General features: G+C 37.6%; 1 protein-coding gene across 2 annotated transcripts in view; it reads left to right on the forward strand.

Annotated features, from left to right (window-relative positions):
• sgl (UDP-glucose 6-dehydrogenase sgl) overlaps positions 1–24,211 on the forward strand; it is a 76,700-nt gene extending 52,489 nt beyond the window's left edge. For both annotated transcript variants that reach the window (XM_068229895.1, XM_068229893.1), the window contains exon 11: positions 14,734–24,211. The gene's annotated coding sequence lies outside the window, so the exon portion shown is untranslated. The remainder of the gene's footprint in view (positions 1–14,733) is intronic.
• Positions 24,212–24,596: the final 385 nt, after the last annotated feature.

The following is a 24,596-nucleotide window of genomic DNA, read 5'->3' on the forward strand; positions in this document are numbered from 1 at the left end:
AAACCACACGTTCATTAACATGTACGGATTATTAACACCGATCTACATTTCAATATTATTAATCGATCAAATTAAGTTATCACGCACTTTAATTCAAATTAAAACGACCTCCCGTCATTAAATGATTCCCAATAAACTCAACACTTGATCACATAAATTATTATTATCTCCAAATCATATTTAAAAAAAAAATATCTTCTTAAAAAAAATAGTTATATTATTTATTTATTATTATTATTAATATTTAAAAAAAATAATAATTTCGCCTGTAATACGGTAGTCCACTCGTAATATGTTTAACGCATAACCCCTTTTACAAATTCGATTTATTCTGGCACTAAACACTCCAGATATGATTTACTTGGAAATTATTATATTAATCGCATCTCACAAATTTAACAACTTCACTTTGAAAATATGACCATATTAATTTCAACAAAACACTCTTGGTATGGCGAAGCTGGATTTTCCTTCCATGTCATTAAATGGCTCGTTAAAATGACAAAACATAAAAGCACATATCGGGTCTTATTTAACTAGCATAATCAAAATCAAATGTAAAGAAATTATCGACTACAAAGAAACTATGAATGCATGCATGACTTAACGTACTACACTATATATACAAATTTACATCTCCAACAAACTGAATACATAAAAGACCCGATTATTTACATTATTATGATTTACTACTGTCCGTGCTACAAATTTAGGATGGGGTCGTTAAGCGACCCATCTTGTTACAGAAGGTAACCAAGTATGACCAAATTATTCCCATTTTTCCCATCACGATAACATTTCCCCAATATATTTTACAGTTTAGTACTCATCTTAGTTATCGGTATTCCATTGCAGCTTTGCAGACGAGAGGCTTCATCCAGCCCCTCTCTGCGTTTTACTCCTCCATCCTTGATGGCGTAGTTTCACAAAAGATTTCCTGGCACATTATTATTTTACTCTCATATCTTGATTACCACAAACCTTCACCATTTACTACGTTAACACTGTATACTTTAATTTGGATATAACAAATTTCTATCCTAGACCCAAGAATTTAATATATTTACACTATTTAATCTTCGTCCACCTACCGCACAATGGACCTGGACACGTACGACGAGGTGTCAACTATTTCGCCCGTCGCGATACGCCCGATTTATACGGCATTCTTGACGTGTTCATTACATCGGTTCGGTATAGCTAAGTACAGGCTACTACTTCCTTAAAGTACTGTTCGTCACACAGTCTATTATGTACGTACTTATGGTGATATATTTTATACTACTCTCTTGCAGGATAATTACTTTACATCACTGATTATTCATAAATAAAAAACACTATCCTACGTTAACTATTTCCAGATTTAACATGTTGCTTGAGCGCGATCACACTTTACAAACACTGGCGGATGCTCGCGCCATTAAATGACTGTACGTCCGTAGAATTCTAAGTTACCGGCGACCAACAGTTCAGCTCCCGATATTCAATTCACGTGTGCTGGCGACCGTCAATTCAGCTCCAACGATTCAAGACAAGTCTCTGGCGAGCGTCAATTCAGCTCCAACGATTCAAGACAAGTGTGCTGGCGACCGTCAATTCAGCTCCGTATATATGGATGAAGCCTTTTTCCCGCGGATTCGTTGACGTCATGCCCCTTAGGGAGGGGGTGGATTTTTAATATCGGTACTTGCACTCCGAATTGGAAGTTAAAATTTACATCAAATTAATCCACTCCGCTAGCATATCTGCTGGATAAAATATGAACTCCAGGTGATCACAGATTTAGGAGATATGGATGGATTTAGCTCCTCACATTTCGCGCCTTCGTAAGCGTCTCTGACAACGTGGTCTTCTTTCAGCCAATGAGATTCAAGCTGTCCGGTTTCCAAGAAATCCAGCCTTCAATTTATTTAATTTGCCATTAAGTATTGATTATTTTTCCATGCGTGACATCTAATAAATTCATTACATTCATCCGCGTACTCATATTAATTTATTACTGAATACTTTTGTAGTTACGAAAATATCTCATCCATCATTCCTTAAGATGGTATCACTGAGTCTCCCATCAAATTTTTACTATTGGCCGGCAAGCGGTCACGTGATTTAAATCTCCACCTGTTCGAACTTAGGCTAGCGAACGTACACTCAGCCGCTGTAATTTTCCATGAGGTCATGGAATTTCCGTCCTACCAAAAATATCCCAAGGTCTTACTCATGTGGTGGGTTTTCTTTGTATGATTCTCCCCCTTCCTCTTTCTGACCAAGACTTATTTGTGGACTCTGTATTTCCTTGTACGCCAACTAATGATATTCCCTGCTGTGAAGTAGCTAAAAGTTGTCGTGTTGAGCTAATCCGTCAGGCTCCAGTCTGTCGTCCTTCCTTCGCTCTGATTTCGACATTACCTAAACGAAATATTTTCAAATACACTCCTCTGTATTTCAATAAATGTATCATATTATTTTACCGATCAAATCATGATTGATTATGGGCCTAAGTCACTCGGGTTCATCTTCCTCTTGCCCAGGTAAAAAAAATCTAGTGAGTATCATGAGATTTTTTTTTATGATGTGTCCTTATCATCACTATCATGATTTGACATTGGATCCTCTGTTCTGCGACGGCTATTGATTTCGTCTCTCAACATCTGGTTCCTGACCCTTAACTCCTCGTTCTGTCTTTCGATATCATAGATCGCATTGACAAATTCCCGCACGTCTCTGTCTATCTCTCCACACTCTGGACATGGCCTTGCTTCAATTGGTGTATGGATTACTTGGACTTCTTCTTCCCTTCCGTCATCTTCTTCATCCTCTTCTTCGACATCATCTTCTTCCGGCTCGTCATCTGCTTCTTCTCGTTCATCCTCTGCTTCTAGTCACATCCTTTTGTTTTCTTGTCCCGAATCGAACGTCGGTGCATTCGGGTTCAAGTCGCTGCCACCTATCCTTGCTCTTTGGAATTGCAAGCTCTCCGCTCCTGTCGCTTCCTCATCACGGCCTCGATCATGGATCGCCTCCTTCCATTTTCTCTTGTTCAGCTCTTCTATATACCGCCTAGACTCTTGATATCTGTCATCCTTCTCCTGACGAGATCCTCCCTGGTAATATCTCGGGTTCCCTTGATTCCTAGCTGGATACGGCCTGTAATTACTTCTCTGGAATCCACGGTATCCCCTGTCAGCTCGAAAGTTCCCTTGGTTGGTTTGCCGGTTGCCTTCCGCAAAATTCCTTGGTCTCATCCATTGTCGCGGCTTCCACTCCGTATTATATGCTCGACGAGGTTCCGGATCAGTACTAGTTCCCTGGTTCTTCGTACTAGTGGTCTTCGGTTCGATTGTCCGTTCGAGATTATTCACCTGTTGGTCCCTGCTCCTAATTTGTCTTGGGTTCGAATGATGCGTTGTGAGGTCTAATTGACGTAATAAAGCCTCCGCATCGACAGCTGTCTGGACATTTGACGCTATCATCATTCGTTGGACCTCGAATGGCAATTGCTTTCCAATGGCGCTAATCAATTCTGTTTCGCTCATTGGATTATCAAGCTCCCGTAGCTTGTGAAATTGTGCCACAAAGTAATCAGAGAATTTCGTGGGTGAAGATGTCGAATATCGTCTGGAGTATACTTCCAGCCTTAACTCCTGCTGTTCCTGAATACTCCAGAACTTTTGGAGAAAAGCCCGCCGAAATCCTTCAAAATCTTCAAAAGTATACAAGAAAGCCCTGAACCATACAGCTGGTGCTCCGTCTAGGAATTTCTCGACCGTTCGCAGTTGTCGCTCTACCGGTATTTTATTCTCATTTATATAACCGGCGATTTCCCGGATGAAACCTTTCGGGGTAATATGCCCACGGGCATCGAACTTTGGTGGCTTGTCATCAGACATCTTAATGACGTGTACCACCGATGTCGGGATAGCACTTGATGACGTAGACGACCCATCTCTGTTTTCAAACTTGAAACCGTGTGTATCAGCATGGGATAGGCCTCCTTTCTTATGAATCCCCTGGTTATCATGGGGTTCGTATTCGCGATATTGGAGGTTAAAATCTTGGCTAGACGCTGATGGTTCCAACCTAGCCTTCAACATCTCCAAGTCTTTTCGGATGTCATCCATTCCGTCGGGATTACAACTGGCTATTTCTTTTGTGCCGGAATTTTGCCCATTATACGCCTTGCATTGTTCTAATAGGCGAACTTCCGTGTCGGCAAATGATTGGCCCTGTTCGATTAGATCTTCCGTCCGCTGGAATAACGCTAAGTTTGCGTCTTCGCACTTAGTTATTCTCTGGCTACGGTCTTCTAAATTTATAGTTAGTTCTTCGACTTTGTTTTTCAGTCCTGCTACGATGACAAGTGTACGTGCGGCTTCCCCACGTAACTCGTTCATGCCCTTGTCATGCTTGTCCAAGGTGCCAGCTATCTGCGCGCATTTTTCTTCTACTTGTCCCCGGACGATGTCATTCTCCTTCCTACACTCATCCCGAATTTCCTCTATGTGTGATTCTATGTCTTTTTTATCAGTTAATCGCAGAGCGGCGAGTTCCTTGACACTAGCGTTCAATTTTTCCTTAATTTCTGCGCGTTCCATTTGAGCCTCATCTCTAACGCGGTCAACCTTTTCATTAACGATGGTAATGTACGCATCCATGTGCACTTTTAATTCGTCTTTCGCGAAGTGACATGCTTCCTGGACTTGAGTTAATTTGTCCCTAAGTTCCTGTCCCATCGCTACGCTCGCGGCCTGAACTGCATCTATTTGTGCCTTGAGTTCTGATTTATTTATTTCACACGCAGCCTGTACTCGGTCGATCTTATTCTCTAGTGAAACACTCGCAGCCTGTACTTGGTCTATTTTGTTTTCTAATGAAACACTATTAGCCTGTACTTGATCTATTTTGTTTTCTAATGAAACACTATTAGCCTGTACTTGATCGAACCTACGTTCCATTGCAACATTATTCAAAGCCAACGCTTGCATTAAGTCCTCTAACGTGAGAGCTTTCACCTCTCCCTGTCCTTCTACCAATATGTCCTGGGATTGCTCCCCACCGTCGTCAGACATTATAACTTTTCTTGAGAAAGCAAAAGGGCCGATCGGCCTCTCGCCTTGCTGCACACGAAGGAATACGCTATTGGGTCTAGGCCCTATCCTATGACATTATACCCCTACACTAACTTTCATTTAACAAAAAAAAATTTGACTATAAAACTTGTTTACATTTGCAGGTCATTCAACTTGAATGCTGGCTTGCGCCTAAGATTTCACAATAAACCGCTCCAATATAACAACAACAACAACATAAAAAAAACAACGATGAAGTTGGAAATCTCCTGCCCTGAAATACGTTAATTTTAATTTATACCATCTCAACCTCTTTTTAAATAACAACTTGAACTGGTGCTCAGTAATATTTTTACCATTTCAAGCCTTCCTAAACAACTGTTTATAATATTCATCTCATGTCCAATGACATTTAAATGGAGTCCTGAATAACAAAAAAAAATATTAAATTCCATATGGGAAAAAGAGAAACATCAAATCTTCGAGCTTACTGAATTTTGAATCATTGCCAAACTTGAAGAGATTAGCAATGGATTATATTAATAACTAGCCAAATCTAGCTCCGTTCGAAACTAACCTTACTCTAGCATGATACTACGTTACAAGTGAACACACACTTGACCGTGATGCGGTCATCAATTAATAAAAATCAAAAATTAAAAATATCAAATTTGGAAAAAAAAGTATAAAAATATAAAAATTGATTAGCAATAAAATTGGCCTCTCTGCCGTTCTTAAAGCAACACTTTGCCGTTCTTAAAGCCCCACTTTGGGCCAGCCATTTTGCACCCGTCCACCTCCCGAGTCCCAGACTAGCATTTATCTCAGGGGTGTCGGTTCATTATTTAAATCATCAAATATAAATATAACGGCATAATAGAACACGGGGATGAACGGAGCAACTTAAAATTAAAAGGGGGAAGGCTCGATTGTAACTTGAATTTAAGGACTCCATGATAGGACTAGGAAGTGACTGTTACTTTAAAAAGGGCATCATCTAACTACAATAAAAGATTATGAGAGTGGTTTCCTTTGAAATAATTTGCCAGAAGGAGCGGTTTATTACGCCATTTGACGTATAAAACTTTGATACACGTGGCAACAATATTTGAATTTACACACATGTTACATATATAAATCACTTGCCATACCGCAAGTGGTATCAATGTCTTGCTGCGTTGCTTCTGAAATAAAATGACATTTTGGAGGTATAATTTACGGATCGATTCCATTTGAATCGAACCGTTACTCAAGGATATAGCTTCCTTCTATCGGGAGCCCGAGCATAACCCATGTTACGGTCGGCTTCCCGATTTAACTAAGATGATGTACTCCGGCTATATACATTTTTCCGAGACCGGTACTCGGACTGGGTAATGTTTCTCGTGAATTGAGAAAACTGGATTCCACGGACAGTCCCTATCTTACGATATCCAGCTGATACCATACCAATGAATTAGCATTTACATATTATTTACATGTGATCTGAATTGTTTCCAGTTAGCCTCAGTAGACTACTGCCACAAATGAGATAACGAGAAGCGGTGGGAAATACCGTGGCCATGGCCCCCCTTTCGCATCGCGAGCGAAGTAAACAAACACGCAAGTATGACTGTCACATCGTCCCATACGGAAACCGTACAATAACGCGGTAAAAAAAAATGATTCTAATATTATCACTCTCATTATTCAAACATACGAATAGAGGGATATCGTCACCAAATAATTTAATTCACGATATTATCATCCTCGAAATTATTATTATTATTATTATTATTATTATTATTATTATTATTATTATTATTATTATTCAACGGTTCCTGGCACTGTCACGTTTGATTAATATCATCATTATTATGCGGGATGCAAACACCAATGGTTATTACTGTTATTATTATTATTATATCCCTCTCGTGGTTATTATTATTATTAATGAAAGATATTATTATTATTCACGTCACTTAAGAGGTTATTATTATTAATAGACCGGTCACTTCCGCCAAATTATATATTAAGATATCGGTCGCAATTACAAATTAATTCACTGATCAACCAACGACATCATTACAGTTATTATTATGACAATTATTATTAATCCGACCGCGGTGATTTAACATCGTCCTTACATTGTTATTATTATTATCGGTTGCATATTATCATTTAGATTCCCGTTTAACATCGTTATCAACGCTCAATTAATTAAGGCGGTCCAATCCTTTATCTGCAATATTTATTATTATTATTATTATCACGACATCATGATTGTCCTCACTCGTTATTACAATGAATACAATATACGACCATTTCTGTGGAATCTGAACTCTCATTATCCTTAGATCCGTTGTATCTCAACGAATAACTGTGCAGTCTATTTATTTCGTACATGCTGTCACGGGTTCGAATTCTACCCGCTGCGTAACTCAGTATTTCTCTGTGACACTGCCCGTACATTTTACACTCATATCAATATCCTAAGTGTCTCTCGTACGGAATTTATTTTCCTCTCTATCTCAATATTCCTCGATTCATTTATTTATTCCTCACAGAATTATCAACTGACTTATTTATTCATTTCGGACATCGTACGACCTTTTATTATCTGACTGCAAATTCTTTCACATTTTCTATCTCATTTGGATCTATGCCTTAGTTCATTCTCCACAAATAATCGTAACATTTTGAAATTATATTTACCAAAATTTGACAATCATGGTCTCGTAATATTAGCACTACATGTTCCGGCTAATGAATCGCAACTTCAAAACGCGACATTTATACGTAAAAAATATTGGACCGTAATTTAAACCACACGTTCATTAACATGTACGGATTATTAACACCGATCTACATTTCAATATTATTAATCGATCAAATTAAGTTATCACGCACTTTAATTCAAATTAAAACGACCTCCCGTCATTAAATGATTCCCAATAAACTCAACACTTGATCACATAAATTATTATTATCTCCAAATCATATTTAAAAAAAAAATATCTTCTTAAAAAAAATAGTTATATTATTTATTTATTATTATTATTAATATTTTAAAAAAATAATAATTTCGCCTGTAATACGGTAGTCCACTCGTAATATGTTTAACGCATAACCCCTTTTACAAATTCGATTTATTCTGGCACTAAACACTCCAGATATGATTTACTTGGAAATTATTATATTAATCGCATCTCACAAATTTAACAACTTCACTTTGAAAATATGACCATATTAATTTCAACAAAACACTCTTGGTATGGCGAAGCTGGATTTTCCTTCCATGTCATTAAATGGCTCGTTAAAATGACAAAACATAAAAGCACATATCGGGTCTTATTTAACTAGCATAATCAAAATCAAATGTAAAGAAATTATCGACTACAAAGAAACTATGAATGCATGCATGACTTAACGTACTACACTATATATACAAATTTACATCTCCAACAAACTGAATACATAAAAGACCCGATTATTTACATTATTATGATTTACTACTGTCCGTGCTACAAATTTAGGATGGGGTCGTTAAGCGACCCATCTTGTTACAGAAGGTAACCAAGTATGACCAAATTATTCCCATTTTTCCCATCACGATAACATTTCCCCAATATATTTTACAGTTTAGTACTCATCTTAGTTATCGGTATTCCATTGCAGCTTTGCAGACGAGAGGCTTCATCCAGCCCCTCTCTGCGTTTTACTCCTCCATCCTTGATGGCGTAGTTTCACAAAAGATTTCCTGGCACATTATTATTTTACTCTCATATCTTGATTACCACAAACCTTCACCATTTACTACGTTAACACTGTATACTTTAATTTGGATATAACAAATTTCTATCCTAGACCCAAGAATTTAATATATTTACACTATTTAATCTTCGTCCACCTACCGCACAATGGACCTGGACACGTACGACGAGGTGTCAACTATTTCGCCCGTCGCGATACGCCCGATTTATACGGCATTCTTGACGTGTTCATTACATCGGTTCGGTATAGCTAAGTACAGGCTACTACTTCCTTAAAGTACTGTTCGTCACACAGTCTATTATGTACGTACTTATGGTGATATATTTTATACTACTCTCTTGCAGGATAATTACTTTACATCACTGATTATTCATAAATAAAAAACACTATCCTACGTTAACTATTTCCAGATTTAACATGTTGCTTGAGCGCGATCACACTTTACAAACACTGGCGGATGCTCGCGCCATTAAATGACTGTACGTCCGTAGAATTCTAAGTTACCGGCGACCAACAGTTCAGCTCCCGATATTCAATTCACGTGTGCTGGCGACCGTCAATTCAGCTCCAACGATTCAAGACAAGTCTCTGGCGAGCGTCAATTCAGCTCCAACGATTCAAGACAAGTGTGCTGGCGACCGTCAATTCAGCTCCGTATATATGGATGAAGCCTTTTTCCCGCGGATTCGTTGACGTCATGCCCCTTAGGGAGGGGGTGGATTTTTAATATCGGTACTTGCACTCCGAATTGGAAGTTAAAATTTACATCAAATTAATCCACTCCGCTAGCATATCTGCTGGATAAAATATGAACTCCAGGTGATCACAGATTTAGGAGATATGGATGGATTTAGCTCCTCACATTTCGCGCCTTCGTAAGCGTCTCTGACAACGTGGTCTTCTTTCAGCCAATGAGATTCAAGCTGTCCGGTTTCCAAGAAATCCAGCCTTCAATTTATTTAATTTGCCATTAAGTATTGATTATTTTTCCATGCGTGACATCTAATAAATTCATTACATTCATCCGCGTACTCATATTAATTTATTACTGAATACTTTTGTAGTTACGAAAATATCTCATCCATCATTCCTTAAGATGGTATCACTGAGTCTCCCATCAAATTTTTACTATTGGCCGGCAAGCGGTCACGTGATTTAAATCTCCACCTGTTCGAACTTAGGCTAGCGAACGTACACTCAGCCGCTGTAATTTTCCATGAGGTCATGGAATTTCCGTCCTACCAAAAATATCCCAAGGTCTTACTCATGTGGTGGGTTTTCTTTGTATGATTCTCCCCCTTCCTCTTTCTGACCAAGACTTATTTGTGGACTCTGTATTTCCTTGTACGCCAACTAATGATATTCCCTGCTGTGAAGTAGCTAAAAGTTGTCGTGTTGAGCTAATCCGTCAGGCTCCAGTCTGTCGTCCTTCCTTCGCTCTGATTTCGACATTACCTAAACGAAATATTTTCAAATACACTCCTCTGTATTTCAATAAATGTATCATATTATTTTACCGATCAAATCATGATTGATTATGGGCCTAAGTCACTCGGGTTCAATATATACAAAAGAAAAAAAAAAGCAGGAATTTTTTGTTTTGCTGATCAAAAGTCCTCATTGTTTCAAAAATACTCATACTCCATTAAATGTATTGAAAACTGTAATTGAACCTCAGTACAGATGTGATAAAATGACATTTGCAGCATTTATAAATGTTCAGAATATTTTGTTGCAGATGTGTGTTCAGGAAGAACTACGAAGACCATCCGGAAAGTGGTACCCGTTTGCACAATAAGAACACAGGAGTAAATATTAACAAATATACACATTTTTATTGGAAAGAGCATACTTTACACTACTTCTCCACATAATCTCCAAGCAAATTTAGACATTTGTCATAACGTGAAACGAGTTTTTGTATTCCAGCGTCATAGTCCTCCGCCGCCAGTGTATTGAGATACGTAGTCACGTCTCGTTTAGGTTCTTCATCGCTGTCAAATCTTTTTCTCGCCAGAAAGTCTTTAAGCTTCGTAAAGAGATGAAAATCCGAAGGGGCCAAGTCCGGGCTATACGGGGGATGGTCGAAGGTTTTCCACTTGAATTGCTGCAAAAGTTGTTGTGTTATCGCAGCTGCATGAGGCCTGGCATTGTCACGAAGGATAATGACGCCTGGCCTCACTTCACAACTGGCGGGGTTCTCAATTTGTTTAAACATTTTAAATGATCACAGATACAACACAGGCAATGTTAGCGTCACGCAACCTCGCACAGAGCAGGCAGACAAGCCACTGCCGCGGTCTGACCTTGCCCAGCGGCTACCCGAGTCAGCGCTTCATGCGGCGCTAACAGGTACTACTTTCCGGATGGCCCTCGTATAATTTCCTGATCGCTGTTTTCTATAAACACTTGTTAGCTCATTTTGTTTCAAATATTTCATCTGTATGGTGTTATTCAACCTTCTGTACGTCCTATTCCATCCTTGCCACAACAACCTGCCCCTCCTTTTCCACTGACTCATTTGCTGAATAAAACACACAATATGGAAGAATTGAGAAGTCAATGTTAGCTTGCTTAAATGGTAGACTTTTATTTAAAGGAGGGAAACTGTATGTTACAGACAAAAAAAAAACTGCTAAGGTCAGTTTTTCTCTTGAAAATGAGTATTTAATTATTTTAGTATTTATTTAATTAATTAAGCTTGAAAGTCACATTCTAGAAATACTGAAGAGAGCAGTAATCCTTTCTGAACAGCAAATCTACTATCAGCTTGCATCTTTGAAATAATAATGATTGTTCCTAAACTGACTATACATTGATGATGAGTATTTCAGTGTTAAGAGGTGGAAATTGGTAGTATTGTACCTGTTACAGCCCATTTATTAGATTTTCTCCAATCTGATTTCATTAACTCTTGTATCTTATATTCTAATTAGAACCAGCCCTCCTTTACAGTGTGAAAGATTTGATCACATGCTGCTGATAGTAACATTCTTGTCCCATCCTGTGTACATTTAGAATTATAACAAACTTGAGATCAATCTTTACCATGTTCTTCCGGCAAAACTCTACCTAATTAAGAACTTATTGCCAAGAATGTTGAAAGCATTGAACACCATCGACATCCACTGCACATCACGTCTCATAGCTCCGCACAACATTAACAGGTATTTCCTACAAAATAAAGAAATCAAAAAACTAGAAATACAAAGGTGCATAGGATGTTATGAAATGTCCAACATCTGATGATGAACTTATATCATTATGAGGTCAGCAAAGCGCAATACTGTTGATATTATTGGAAGAACCACACATTTTCCACTTTGTAATGAAAACCTTGTCCACTGGAGAATGTTAGAAAAGTTTCTACGTTGGGATGATGTGAAACACGTGTCTCTGAATAGAGAGATGGTAATATAGAAGATAGTAGTTTCATTTCACAAAATGTTCCAAGCAGACTTTCAACTTACCCCATGAGCAGAGAATGAAGAACAAGTCACATCGCTGATCAAAAAAGTTCACTCCTTCTAAATCAAAAACAATAATATATTTTATAGCATGGTAAATCAGTATATGTTCTTCAAAATTATTACACATATGGTTGTCCTGCATAGTTTTCCACTCTGAAGTTGTATGTTTCGTAGCCTGTGATTAGTTGCACTATGTGAGGAACACCACAGGAATGCCAGCGCACATGATTAGTCCCACTGAGTGAGGGACACCATGGGTCTGCATTGCTTGTGAGTAGTGCCCTTATGTGTGAAACACCATGGGTTTGTGTTACCTGTGAGTGGTGACATACCATGGGTCTACGTTACGTGTGATTAGTACCACTATAGGAGGAACACCACGGTTCTGCTTTATCAGTGATTAGTACTGTTATGAGGGGCTGGTGACCTGGATTTTAGACCCCTTTGGAACACAAGCATCTTCTCCAAAAATAAGCAGTTGTGAATTGTTTTGGATTCATGCTTATTTTTCATCATTGTTCATTTTAGATACTAGTCAGTGGATATATTTTGAAGTTTTAATTATTATGTCATTTTGTTGCATTAGGAGCTGTGGACTTAGCTGTTAAGCCACTTTAAACAACAATCATCATCAGTTGTATCTTTTTGATGGAGTGAACTTTTGTAATCAGTGTATCTACTTGTTCTTCATTTGGTGCAACATTGTGCAAAATCATATTGTACTTTGATCCTTTTGTGGACTTGGAAGATGACCACTTTATAAAATTAAATCCTTTTCTCTCTAGATCATCTTCGTGTTCCCCAAAGGTAAACTTTTTTTGTTCTCCTGTGGACAAAAGTTTCCATTTTTAGCTAATATTGTATATACAAACTCAACCTTGTGCTTTCCTAATCTCGAAGTAAGATAGGTTCTTCACAAGAGTGTCACTCTGCCCTAGAGACTAGGATCACCATCTACTGGATCTGTTAAGATGACTTCTCTTACAGATTTAGTGCAGTAAGGTTCTCCATTCAACTGCTTGACATTGTCGACCATGTCATGAAGGTAGCAGTTGTGGTGTCCCTGCAATACAACGTGAAGCTAGCAGTATGTTGTACAGGACTTGCATCTTGAGTCTAACACATATTAGACATGATTATATCTTGCACTGTTAATTTCACTCACATAGTTGACTGCATCAACCTATGCAAACTTCTCTCCATATATATTGTGAAAGAGAGATTTGGTTAGGGCATGGGAGTCCTTACATGATATATTATACACAATGTTCCTTGTCAGCATCTAGCACCTGCAAATTTTTACATGGGTTTGTAAATGAAATTGATTCCCTTGTTACTTTCTGATGCCTGTTTAAATTCAGGTATTTATGTAAATAATCCATGTATATATTTTTTTCAAAAGCTGACACCGAAAAATACAGGCACATACATTAGTCAGGGTGAGGTTGTTATTACCCTCGAGATACCTGACTCCATTTATACTTCTTCAGCGTTGTGCTTGGCATCATTAATTAGAGGTGTGAATCACGAGTGAACTAAGGCTGTAAGAGCAAGTTCTCGTCATAGTCCGTTTACGGTTAAAGAAAGGCTTTGAGTATTGAAGATGCAGACACTATAGGAGAACGCATAGCGGGAAGAACGTACGATACTAGCGAACTTTGTATTCGCAACTAGCGAAGAAGCATACCTCGGCTTTAAAAATAGGTTACACTGTTATATGAATAAAAAGAGACAGTACAGATGTGCATTTGCAAGTGACATGTGCCAACTAAAAGCTTTAGCTAAATCCTCGGAAGTAGGCATCTCCGGCTTCAAAGCTACCTAGGAAGGAATACAAGATTAAATTGCAATAGATTAGGCTTCCTAAAATGCGTTAATTTTCATTGCCATGAAACAAATTTATGCCAAGAGTATTCACAAATTGGCACCACGTTTATTTATTTTCTCGTCTAACAAAAAGGAGAAGTCGTCTGTTAGGATCAGGTTTAGTTGAGTTATGTGGATTAAAGTTATTGTCCTGAACAATATTAGTAAGTGTAGTACATTGTTTTATTACTTAATCTCCATTTTAGTATTATACACACACAAAAAATGTAAGAATTTTAGAATGTTTCTATCTGATTCTGTAATTCTGTTTAATTTACTTGTAAATTTACATTCCATTCTGTATCATGGTTCAACTTCTCACCAGTGTGAAAACTTAAGAGTATTTCTCGCCTTTTTAAAAATGTATAACTGTAATATTTATTTTAGGCATTTTTCACTTAAATCAATCATAATACCAATGTAAGTATTGGAGTAAGGAAGAATATTATCCCATTGGGATCCTTTCCTCCTTTTGTGTTTGTCCTGTGTTTTACCACCTGTATTTATCTTTGTCTTAAATTTCTTCCATTTTTTGTACTTATCTGGCTTTCTTCTTATCCTGCATGTCCCACATCAAGACTACAAATCTATCAGGATGGCCCCTCCGTGAGTGCTGAAGCCTGACCTCTTGATGAAGCCAGGAAGCAGAAATAAGCTCGTCAGGGAGGAGAGACAGATATAGAACTGGGATTGGGGAAAGCCATCTATTTGAAGATGGCAGTCTGTGGAGAAGATGTGGAGTGTGTTCGGTGGAACTCCAGAGGCTACACCGCAAGGTTTATTATATCAAATGATGCTGCTATTCTCACTTTAAAATGTTTGTGGAAGAGAGATGTGTTCAGTACGCTTGCCAGGGACCACCCCGCCTGCCCCTAGACGTTTATTTACTTTCATAACCTAAAGTAGTGTTCCAGGCGCCATTATCCATTGCTTCTTCCAAGGATCATGGGCATTGGCCGACCTCACCAACCTTGGCAAAAGAAAAATTACTAAAGAGGCCCGCAAAGCTTGAAAGTGTCATGGCGTCGAATGGTAACCTTACACTTTCTCAATTCCTCCTTTAATCTCGATGCTTATGGCAAGAAATAAATGTCATTTATTAGCTTTAACGTATTTTTGCACTTCCAGGCCAATCTCTATCATGAGAACAGTGGCCCCTCGCTTCGAGAGGCTCTTTTCTATCAACGCGGCGCATACTGTCCACACGGCAAGGGAAAAAAGTATAGCCATATCAAACCAACAGGCAACAGTTGGGGCAGCATTGCTATTCTACTCACCTCTACTTACCTCAGTGCTACTAGTGGAAACCCAACTATTAAACAAAGGACAGTCACTTCGCGCGTGCCACATAATGTTGCCTCATGTTACTAATATTGCGGAGTAGCCTCTAGAGCTTTGCCTTTGTCCTTGTCATTTTGTGTTTTCATGTTTGTCTTTGTATCCTGTTTCTGTCGCTTCCTCTTCTCACATTGACCTGCCATTTTGTTTGTACCATTGTGTGTTCCTTTTCTTATTCGTATCTCTCTTCATATAGTGTTATTCAGTTAAGTTGTCCACCTCAAGTATCTTCTCATCCGTTAAAAATATAGGCATTCTGTTTTAAAATTCTTTACTTGTATTAAGGGGCTCATAAAACATTTCCAATTTGTCTCCATCGCGTATGTAATTACCGAGAAACCAGTAGCAACATTTTTTGTAAATGGGACTATACTAATTTCATCCAATACAACAATTAAAATTTGAGCGACTAGTTCAATGATTTATTTATTTATTTATTTATTTATTTATTTATTTATTTATTTATTTATTTATTATTTATTTATTTATTTATTTATTTATTTATTCATTCATTCATTTAAGCCCACCTGGTGGCCATGATCGTGAAGACATTGAAATCTAAATGGTCTGACACCGAGGTTAGCGGGTTCGAGTCCCGTTGGTTGAAAAACTGTTTACCATCAGAATGTTGGTTGGCAGGGTAGGAGAGGTGGTGTTATACAATTTCTAATCACTAGATTGTCTGCCAGAACCCTGAATTAAATTCCAAACCTCTCAACAGTGCTCATATGGAGTGAGGGCATATTATGATGCTGTTGATGGTGATTCGTCCATCGAATGGGGACGTTACGCCTTGAGCAGACCCCTTGGTGCTATTTCACAGGAGTAGGCTACATGCTGGCACCGAGTTTCACCCTCTCCCTTCTTAGTGTCATATATCATTCATTTCATCTCATTAACTCCTCTGATGAGGTTAATGTCAGGAAGAGCATCCGGTCATAAAAACTCGCCACGACAGATTCATCTCATCTCATCTCACCTCATACCCGACTCCGTAGAGAAACGAGGCAAGGGTTGGACAAACAAACAAATAAACCAAACCCCATGGCGCAAGAGTCCCAAAGGGCCATGGCCTACCATGTGACCGCTGCTCAGCCCGAAGGCCTGCATATTACAAAGTGTCATGTGGTTACCATGACAGATCCTCTTGGCCGTTATTCTTGGCTTTCTAGACTGGGGCCGCCATCTCACCGTCAGATAGCCCCTCGATTGTAATCACATAGGCTGAGTGAACCTTGAACCAGTCCTCAGATACAGGTAAAAATCCCTTACCTGGCCGGGAATTGAACCTGGAGCCCCAGGTAAGAGGCAGGTACGCTACCCCTACACTGCGGGGCCGGCAAAACAAAGTAACTTTATTTATTTATTTGTGTCTTTATTAAGTGGCAAAGGTAGGGCTCTTGGCCCTCTCTGACACTTAATCACAGCGAGTGTCACATTACTTTCTATCTAATGCCTACACATATGAAACCACAAATGAAACCCTTTAATATCTCCACAAGTACTCGTGGGATTTGCAAAATAACCACGTCGTTAAACTTGTTGCTTGAATTTTAGTTGTTCCATTTCAAAAACAATGTTGCTACCTGTTTCTCAATAATTACATATGTGACGGAGGCAAATTGGACATGGTTTAATGAGCCCCTTAATACAAGTAAGGAATTTTAAAACAATGCTTATAATCGAAACCGTCTTTCAGTCTATAAGGTCGTGTTACGTACATTTAGTACATATAGAAGAGATGTTAAGTACAGAACAAAAATGGCCAAACGGACACCAGTGGGATCCGAACCCACAACCTCCCAATTTTGCGTGGGTTGCTCTACCAGTTGAGCTATGGTGGCATAGGTCATCCTTGTTCTGTTGGAAAGGATCTAAGCTACAGTTCTGGCACTACTGCCATCACACCGTAGAGTGTGTTCAAGTCGCCCGTTGTGGGCTGAGTCAACGAATATTGAATTTTCACGACCGCATTGTGATCAAAAAAGACTTTCAACATGTTAGGTCGTGTTACATACACCCCCTGGTGTCCAGTTGGCCATTTTTGTTCTATACTTAACATCTCTTTCTACACATACTAAATGTACGTAACACGACCTAATAGGTTGAAAGCACGTTTCGAATACAATGCGGTCGTGAAAATTCAATATTCACAATGCCTATATTTTTAACAGATCAGAAGATATTTCAGGTGGACAGCTTAGCTGAATAACCCTGTATGCAACATAATACCAATGTGTTGTGAACAGTGTGCTAACTATTTAAGCTCTTGCTGAAGCACCTTTTGTTTGAAATTGGGAATATTTTAGAATATAGGATCAGTGATGAGCTGCTGAATACATAACATTTTCATTGTTTGTTTTAGTTACTGGAGATTTTTTTTTCTTCCATATTTTCTGTCCATATTATCCTTGGCCTTCCCATTCATCCTTGTCATTGCAATTCTCCATCATAGTATTTCTTTGCTATTTAAGCTGCCTCTGTGGATCCGTGGTAGAGTGTCGGCCTCCGGATCCCAAGATAACGGGTTCAAACCCGGCAGAGGTAGTCGGATTTTTGAAGGGCGGAAAAAAGTCCATTTGATACTCCATGTCGTACGATGTCGGCACGTAAAAGATCTCTGGTGATACATTTGGTATTTACCCGACAAAATTCATTAAATCTCAGCCGTAGACGCCCAAGAGAGATCCGGTTTACTCGGTCTGCCATCTAGTGGGCCTAGAGTAAAACGGAACGTTGAAATTGACGAGCAGACAGCCAAATCGAAATGTCTGCACACGGTAGCTGAGGCCATACGATTATTATTATTATTATTATTATTATTATTATTATTATTATTATTATTATTATTTGCTATTTAAATTAATCCCATTCTCAGGATGTGCCTGTTCTCCCTGAAGCCTGCACTCTGACATGGTACAGGCATCGTAAGTGATGGTAGACCAATGTAAACCAAGCAAGAAATTGATTTGCATGGGTGTGAAGGGTAAGCAAATGCATTGAGGTGTCATTGTCAATGCAGCAGGTTATGTAGAGGTTTATTACAGTTTGGAAATTAGTTTCATCATTAAAGACATGACATGTACAACTCATGCAGAATAAATTACAAACCTATGTTCTTTAATATATTTGTAAGTTTAGATTACTTTTATTTTGCGTTATATAAATATAGGAAAGGAACACACAGGTGCCAAATCAACTCAGAGAGTGGGGCGGGGGAGGAATAAGAAAGGAACACATATAATAAATAGGCCAAACACAATGGCAAGTCGTATGGAAAGAGAGAACTACAGAAATGGGAGACGAAGGCAAGAACAATCTCCACATCGTTTTACACTGCCATCTTCAAATAGGAAGGTTCTTTCTCAATCATTTCCAGTTCTATATACATTCTAATTACAGAATAACTTGTCCACCACTGTTCCTAGCAACCCTGTCGTCTGCAGCAGGCGGGAGACCCTACGTTTGTTTTCATTGACCTGCTATCGCGGACAGTGCCTATGCAGAATAAGTTTGTTGTTTGTTTTCTAATAACAAGTTTTGGATTTATTCCATTTATCTTCCTCCATGTGAATACAGCTTTGGCAGGTTATTGAACTGTTGATAGGTGCAGTCTAATTTTGGACACATTGAGAATATGATCCTTATCCATTTTAAAATTCCACTGTTTGCATATTTTGCAAGGACTTCAATTTAAAAATGTAATCACATGAAGAAAATTGTGACCAATATTAAGATGAAAATATGTTACGCTTCCTTCCTTGATTTGTTCTTGTGAATTTCCCAAGTGGAGCCTATAGTTTTTCATTGTTTATGGTTGGTTAAGGCAATGGTATCTTGCGTTATGAGCGTGACAATTCTCTCGACCGTCTCTTAATTTTTAGGCGTTGATGTGGTTTGAAGCGTGTCTCCTTTCTTTGCCAGCCTGTTTCATTTCTGCTGTCCTTACTGGGTTTTTTTTCTAGCCTACTCTAGGTTTTTCACTTTGCTGTATTGTATGCTTTCTGTGTCCTGTTCAATATTTTCCGCTCAGTAGTGTTATCTTTTATTGCACAAAATATAAGGATCACAACATACTTGTTTTGATAGTAGATTGCTGTCAGAACACATCTAAATATTATTTGCCCCCATTGGTGATACGGCTCTATGCTCCAGAGAAATGAATCAAATTGAAAAGACTGATCAATATGTGGGTATGAAGAGAAAATGGTAGATGTCAGGTATATTTTCCTTGATAGTTTTATTCATTATTGTCTCGATTATCATGCTCAGTTACAAATTTACATAATTTTGATGCTGCTTTTGACACTTTTGAGAAGATTTATTGCAAAATTGATTATGGTAGCTTTTTTTAATGTGAAATTATTTTAATATTGTAAGCAATATAAGAGAGAGAGAGAGAATATGTATGTGTGTTCTGTTTTAAGTATTATTTTTTGGCATAGGAGTTCAAAAATTTCATCGATTAACTCTCTAGATGCTAACTGTTCAGTCCAAATCTGTGACGTTGAGAACCTATGAAGGGCTTTTGCTGGACAGAAACTGAAATATTGTGATTGTGCATGGCAGATTGCTATTCTGTATCAAAAAGATGGAACTGTGCTCTTAATTTACGAACTATTCTAGGTGATTTTTGCCCAATGCACCCTTAAATGGAGGTCATTTTGTAACTCATGGCAGCTGTCTTATATCTTCTGATGATGCAGGAGCATAGTAAATCCAGTATATAAGTTTGAAATTCTGTGTCACACATAATAAATGCCACGGGAAGATGGAGCTTTTGTGCATTGGTGGCTAGTTAAAAACACACACAAATATTAAGAGTGCTACCGGTCGTGCTCCAAGATGGATGGGTGTAAAATTGCACATTGTTCATACATGAAAATTGCTACTCTTCATGGCAAAAATTTTCATCAGTGTCATGAAGAGCTAAGAGAAGTGTTTAAGTGATAAAACTTTTCAGGCCTTCAAAGCAAATACCCATATTAATTCTGGAACTGTCGTGTAGTGGACGTCGGTGACCATTAATGAGAAGCGTAAGCAGAAGGCAGTCATTGGACTATGCATAAATTATCACACATACACGTATTAATATGTCAAAAGCATTTTGAATTTTACAATAGGAATAACAGATGTACAAGATTTGCATTAGTTTTGCCCATAACAGAACAATGATTTCTATTACTTATCCTCAGATTGCCCCTTGCCATTAGCTCCTGTACCCGGACTAGGGCTACCACATTATGTGACATGAAAAGGGCACTTTGAAAAAATTAATATGCCATAATGGTAACATATATTGATTTTATTCATGATCACGATGGTAAATCATAATCTATCTACTCTGACTTGTAGCGGTGGATTACTTCAGTTATTATTTTCTGTTTTTTAAATTTGAAGGATTTGTAGAACACTTGAATAACACTGACTTTTGAATCTGAAAAGAAAACCCAGCTGGATGCCCTTTTTAGTAACCAAAAAAAAAAAAAAGACATGTCCAGGGAGATGATGAGACCCATGTTGATACTAGCATTGAGAAGCACATTCCCATGGCCTTCAAACACACAGTTGTTTTACATTGTTAGAAGATATGACACAATTATCATTACTTATGAAACAAACCTGGTAGAAAGCAGGAGATTTGGTTTTAAGCCCCAAAAATCATCTATTTTGAACTCCCATGCCTTGAGAGGAACTATCCTCTACAGTCAGTTCTAAAAACTAATTGTTATCTTCGTTAATTACCTCAGTTACAACGTATGAAATCTAAGTATGTGAACAGATGTCACCTGTACATACAATTAATTCTTTAGGCATTGTTTGTGCCTATTTGAGGTTGAATAAGGCAAGGATTGCCAAAGAATGAAAGACAAAAGATTAGTTTAGGATTTTAAAATGTATTTTTCAGAGCAAATAGTCTGAAGCTTCAGTACTATATCATTGTTGGAGAGTGGAGTGTCTGCAAACAATGCATGTTCTTTAGTTATCCTTATTTAACGGAAATACACTGACCGGCAAAATTAAAATGGATGAGTTGAATTTTCAAAGGAAATAGCATGTTAAATTGTGAAACATTTGTTTTAATATTTACACTGATTATTTTCATGAAAAATTTATGTAAGTAATGTTATCTGGCTGTTATTGCTACCCTTAATTAGATAGTTTTTCATAAAAATAATCACTGTATATAATAAAACAAATGTTTCAGTCTTTAACATGCTTATTCCTTTGAAAAGTTAAGTGGTCCATTCATTATGTCAGTCAGTGTAGTAGAATGATGCAAAATTGAAAATGTTGGATAATCTATTTGATTTGTTTATATCATTAACAGAGTCAATGCTGCTTTGTTCATATTTCTAGTATAGTCGTGTACATTTGTCTACACGCTTATATTTCATACTTTTGGAACTGGACAATTGAACAATTATATTGAGATGAACTTTATTTGAATTTAGGGCCAGATACTATACATCCCTGTATGTTAATATGTAATTCAGTATTATTCATTGTATATTTAATTTTATATAAAATGAAATGTTGTATTATTAGCAGTAAGCTGAAAGGCTAAATTTCTGGAAGAAACTGCTACTTTTCAGATCTATGTATGTATGTATGTATGTATGTATGTATGTATGTATGTATGTATGTATGTATGTATGTATGAGTTAACTACTGGTGCTATGATTCATGAAGCTGTAAAAGTTGAATTCTCTGACAAATAGCAGTTTCTAACCACTGTAGACTAAATACTTTAATTATTTTGTATGAACTTGGAAACGTTTCCTTTTAGAATTGATTTATTTGTAATTTATGTAAAGATGTGGTGATGGATGCCAGTGATACTTGATTGCTAAGAATTAGGCTTTTCTTGCAAGTTTATTGTTGATGCAAGGCCAGTATGTTATGTATCATAATCTGCAAGTCTATATTCTGATACACTATTTGAGGTAAGATTTATTCCTTAAATATTTTCTTGTTTCTTTATTTTTGAATGTGTTACATGTAACCAGTTGGCCATATTAATTTTAGGTGGCTATTGCTAGTCTGGTAGGAAGTAGCGTCCCAGACCAAAGAAACTTATCTCCGGGGGAAAATTGACCAAATATTGTAAATGTTTTATTTCACGAGCTGTAGAAGGTCATGTACACTGTCAACCGTGTCCATGTGTAAATTTTGAATGACATAGTTTTTTCTCAAAATTCCAAAAACAGTGCCATCTTGCAACTTCGTTGTAAATTCACTATATTTGTACACAGTATCAAAATTCCTATGTCCGCCTGTTGAGGAGAATATTTCTTCTCCACACTGTGCTGTCTAAAATAATTTCTACAATTGACAGAGAGTCAAGATCGTCTTAGTAATCTAATCATTTTTCATGTTCACCTTGAAATAGCCAGTTCCATTGGCTTTGACCAAATTGCCAACGAGTTCATTGACCACATTTTGGTAACCACAAAACTTTTGCTCTACACCAGAGGAATTAAATCTTCATTCTTAATTTCTGTTCATAGGCTGGAAAATTAAGCCAAGGTTGTATGTGCTGTCCGGAACATATGAAAATGAAAATCCTCAGCTGTTTCCAGTCATTCGACCGGGTCAGGAATCGAATGAATGAAGCCCCATCTAGCAGCATCTGCCGAAACCTGTCACTCTCCTCCGGGACAATAATTATTGACTGACAGATGAAATTAAATGATATTGGAGAGTGTTGCTGGAATGAAAGATGACAGGGAAAACCGGAGTACCCAGAGAAAAACCAGTCCCGCCTCCATTTGTCCACCACAAATCTTGCATGGAGTGACGAGGGTTTGAACCACAGAACCCAGTGGTGAGAAGCCAGCGCTCTGCCACCTGAGCCACAGAGGCTCCTGTCCAGAACATAACATATCTCTATTAACTACTAGTAAATGATACTTGTGATATTTAAGTACTGTATGTCATAATTGCATTCATTAATTATTGTTGTCATGAGAATAGAGCCCCCAAGGAAATTTACAAAACTCTGCATCTATGTGCAGCCTTCTTTCAGCAGATCCTCTGGCGAGAGTAGGAGATGTCTGTCATGTATGGGAAACTGCATGTATCAGTTGCGAAGTACACTGAGCTGAAAAGATTTTACCCCACCCAGAATCATTTACCAAACAGGCTTATTTATTGTGTGTGCATGAAAAGGTGGATCAAAACAACCAACAAATTGTTAGTATATCATAGCATAGTTCAATACGGGTCTAATAATGAGATTAGTTACATGTAATGGTATAGCATCGATGTGCATTTGGAAGGTGGTGTGTGTGGTTCCTTACTGCTGTGTGGTTGGTCATTTTCATTCAGTATTACATCCCTTTGCATGTAATATATGTACTAGACACAGCCTAATAAGCTAAAACTCTATTTCTACTATAATACCATTTTGAAAGCAAACCATTTAATCGGAACATTTATTATTATTATTATTATTATTATTATTATTATTATTATTATTATTATTATTATTATTATTATTATTATTATTATTATTATTATTATTTTATAATGAATATGGATCAACATAATCTTGCCTTTTTCTTAGCAATTGAATGTCATGTGAATTGAGGGATCATCTGGGATGAATCATTCCATGATCATGTGCCAGATATGGTGATGGGTTTCGCTTAAGATATGAAACCTGTATACTGTTGCTCCTATTGCATTTTTTAAAATATATAATTTATTAAAATATGTCCTTTGTACTTCTTGTGATGGTTTTCCCTTTTTCCAATTACACCCTCAACCAGTGGTAGCTTGTGACAAAATTTTCAGGGGTTCACAACATTTTGTTCACTTCTCAATATAGGAAGTATAACACAAATCAGTTAAAAAATAACATACTAAAACATTTCACTAAAACTTCCTTGTGCAGTTCTTTCTCCACCCATATGGTAGAACCCCTATAACCGAGGATCCATTTTATCTGAGACTAATCTGTGAGTGTACAACAAAACTACTATTACTTCTTTTTTTACAAGTTTCTTTATGTCACACCGATGCAGATGGGTCTTAATGGCGGCAATGGGATAGGAAAGGGCTAAGAGGAGGGAAGGAAGCAGCTGTGGCTTTAATTGGC

The sequence above is a fragment of the Anabrus simplex genome, chromosome 12, assembly GCF_040414725.1.
Source record: "Anabrus simplex isolate iqAnaSimp1 chromosome 12, ASM4041472v1, whole genome shotgun sequence".
Lineage (NCBI taxonomy): Eukaryota > Metazoa > Arthropoda > Insecta > Orthoptera > Tettigoniidae > Anabrus > Anabrus simplex.